Genomic DNA, 3184 nt, shown 5'->3' with positions numbered 1-3184 from the left:
CAGAGGATCACTAAGTCCAAGAGATGAGGAGGGAGACATGAACAACTCCACCAAAGAGAGGTGGCCTCTCTGTGACTGTGGAAGTGGCCCTGGATCCCATGCCAGCTCTCAGCACAGAGCCCCCCCTAAAGAAGAGACTAAGGTGCCTAGATCTTGGCTCAGTGACAGCTGGTTCTGGGCCCAGATTTGGAAGCTAGTGATCTTTGAACCATGGGCAGGTTACCCAGTCTTTCTGTGCAGTGTTTTCACCTCTGGGTATTTTCTTTAAAATACCTCAATTACAGAGAGCTGTGGCTAGGGTTGGGGAGTGGAAATCAGTAAATCCTAGCCCTTTTTCCCCCTGACTCCCTCATCCAATCATCCTGTAAAAATCTAAAAAATAAAAATGTCTGCCCCCCCTAGGAAGGAGAAGTACAAGAGAGAGTTATCGATTGACATGGTGGGGGATAAGGGAGTGGCTAAAGGAGGGATAGTAAATTCAAGGGCCATCTGAGAGGCTGTATGGACACCCAATATAGTAGAAACTTTAAAAAATATACACATATTTGAAAGAAATCTAAATAATAAGAGATAAAAGCCCCAAATAGACATCTCTCATTATCAAATGAAATCCCTTAGTTCCAGGAATGGGTTACATTTAATCAAGTTGTTGGCCACAGGAGCCCCATGGCTACCCCAACAACCCAGGCTACTTTCAAATGCTTTGATCTGCGAGAATGACCAGCTGGCAAAATATGCTGGTGCAACCCTGGCACAAATCTTGTGGGAATAACCAAGCAGGATCTGATTAGATTTAAGGCCCACTCCATGAGAGGGCATGCCCCTGGCATCCTGCAAGAGGGCACCAGTAACGAGGAACCAAGCCCTGTCCTCCAACACTCAAGAAGACTAGATAGTCCAGGGATCTAGGGGAAATCCAAATATTACTGCTCTACTGAAGGATGTAGTTGGAAAATGACTCCTAATGATATCCTGGTACACTCATAGATCAGCTCAGCCTTCATTAAGAATCTTCTTCTTGCAGTAGCCGAGAGAACAAATACAGAGACTCACAATAGAGCAGTGGGCAGAGAAATGAGAGATGTCAGATTGGCGCTCTAAATGGGATGTCTCCATCAAATCCCTCCCTTCAGGGCTCAGGGAACTTGTGGAAGAGGAGGTAGAAGATACCAAGGGAACAAAGGCTTTAAACGCAGCAGGACCAGCACACTTGTAAACTTGCAGAGACTGCCAGCCTGCACAGAACCTTCACAGGTCTAAGCCAGATAAGGTCCTAGAGTTGAGAGAGGAAGGAGACACAGGCCCCCATCCCTAACCAGAGGCTGTCTCCCATTGATAACCGCCCACAAAAAAATAAAAAAAAAGTAAAAAAAAAAAAGCCATTAGTTTTCTCCAAAGGAGCCTCACTGGGTATATTAACCACACTTAAGGCCAGGCTCCATGTCCAGCAGTAGAGCCAAAACAAAACTAATTCAATGGTTCTTTTAGAGGTTCCGTGTCTGATAATGCCTTGTCAGGACGGTATTCTCTCTCCCCTCCCGTTCTCTCTCTCTCCTCTCCCCTTTCTTTTCTTCTCATTCCCCTCCCTTTCCCTGCCTTCCCTTCCCTCCCCTCCCCCTCCCCTGTCCTCCTTCTCCTTTCTCCTACCTTCCTTCCCTTTTCCCTTCCCTTCTCTCCCCTCCCCTCCCCTTTCTTCTCTTCTCACTCCCCTCTCCTTCCCCTCCTCTCTCCTCTCCCCTCTTCCCTTCTCCTATCTTCCCTTTTTCCCCTCCCCCTCCCCCTTTCCCTTTTCTCCCCTTCCCCTCCCCCTTTCCCCTTTTCCCCTACCCCTCCCCTCTCCTCCCTTCCCTACCCTTTCCCCATCCCCTCTCCTCCTTTCTCTTCCCTTCCTTCTCCTTCCCTTCTCCCCTCCCCTTCCTTCTCTTCCCCCTTCCTCCTTCCTTCCATCTCCCCTCTTTCTTTCCTTTTTCCCTTACCAGTATTTTGTGCTTGATATATGGTTTCCAGTACTGTGCTTTATGAGGTGTCTGCATGGGCAACTGTGTCTTTTTCCTTTGGCTCCTTTTCTCCTTGTGGTTTGATTGCTTTGTCCTCTTCTGTTTTATTTGTTCTTATTTTATATTATTCTATTTTTTATAAGATACCTATTTGTATTCTAATGAGAGAAAGAGAAGATATCGATTTGGGTGAGAGGAGTTGAGGAGGACCTGGAAGAAGCTGGGGGAGAGGAACCATAATCGGACGATATCACAAGGAAAACAAAAGCTATTTTCAATTAAAAAAAAAAAGTCTTACCAATTAAAAAGAAAAGCACTCCTGGGTGTAATGGTGCTAGCCGTTAATCCTAGGATTTGAGAGGCAGAGTGGCAGGAAGATCTCTGTGAGTTCTAGGCCAGCCTGGTCTACAAGAGTGAGTGCTAGGAAAACTAGGTTTACACAGAGAGACCTGTTAAAAACGCTGCTATTTGGTAGAGAGTCAAATCCCTGGTTCTTTGGGGTTTTTTTGTTTGTTTGTTTTGTTTTTTTGTTTGTTTTGTTTGTTTGTTTGTTTTCTGGGTTTTTCTTCTCCCTTCTTTTCTCTGTCTCATTTTTATGTTAGTGACTACAGCATTTTAGAGGTTCCTCTGTCTCATTTTTATGTTAGTGACTTTAGCTCTTAAAGGCCAAGTTAGCATTTGTTCCCGTGTTGAAAGCTCACCCTAACTAAGGTGACAATATTACGAAGTACAGTTTGGGGAGGTGATTAGGCCATGAGGGTACAACCTCAAGAATAGGATTCTTATCTGTATTTAAAGGCTGCGAAGAGCCTTCTTTTCCTGCTCGGTACCATCCACGTGGCAGAAGGGCTCCTCATAGGACGCTAGGTTTCCTGACGACTCCATCTTGATCTTTAAGCATCCCTCCCAAACTGTGAGTGATGACTCCCGGTCTGCAACATTTTGTCACCACCTAAACTGACTCAAACTCGGGACAAAACATTATTTTAAACCAATGCATATCAGCAAATTCTTAAGCGTCTGACCCATTCATCAGCTCGTTTCGTCTGCGTTTTTCAGAACGAGGTTCAAACTGATGCAGGGAAGGGTTCTCTTATCTGACTGGAAAGAGAACCTTGCCCTTTTCTCCTTGTCCTGATGTCGATGCTAAGTTTTTACTAATCGGTTCACTTTACTTTGTTTTTGGA

The sequence above is a fragment of the Rattus norvegicus genome, chromosome 9 (assembly GCF_021556685.1).
Source record: "Rattus norvegicus strain SHRSP/BbbUtx chromosome 9, alternate assembly SHRSP_T2T, whole genome shotgun sequence".
Classification (NCBI taxonomy): domain Eukaryota; kingdom Metazoa; phylum Chordata; class Mammalia; order Rodentia; family Muridae; genus Rattus; species Rattus norvegicus.
The sequence above is the reverse complement of the archived record's forward strand: the minus strand, read 5'-3'. Positions refer to the sequence as shown.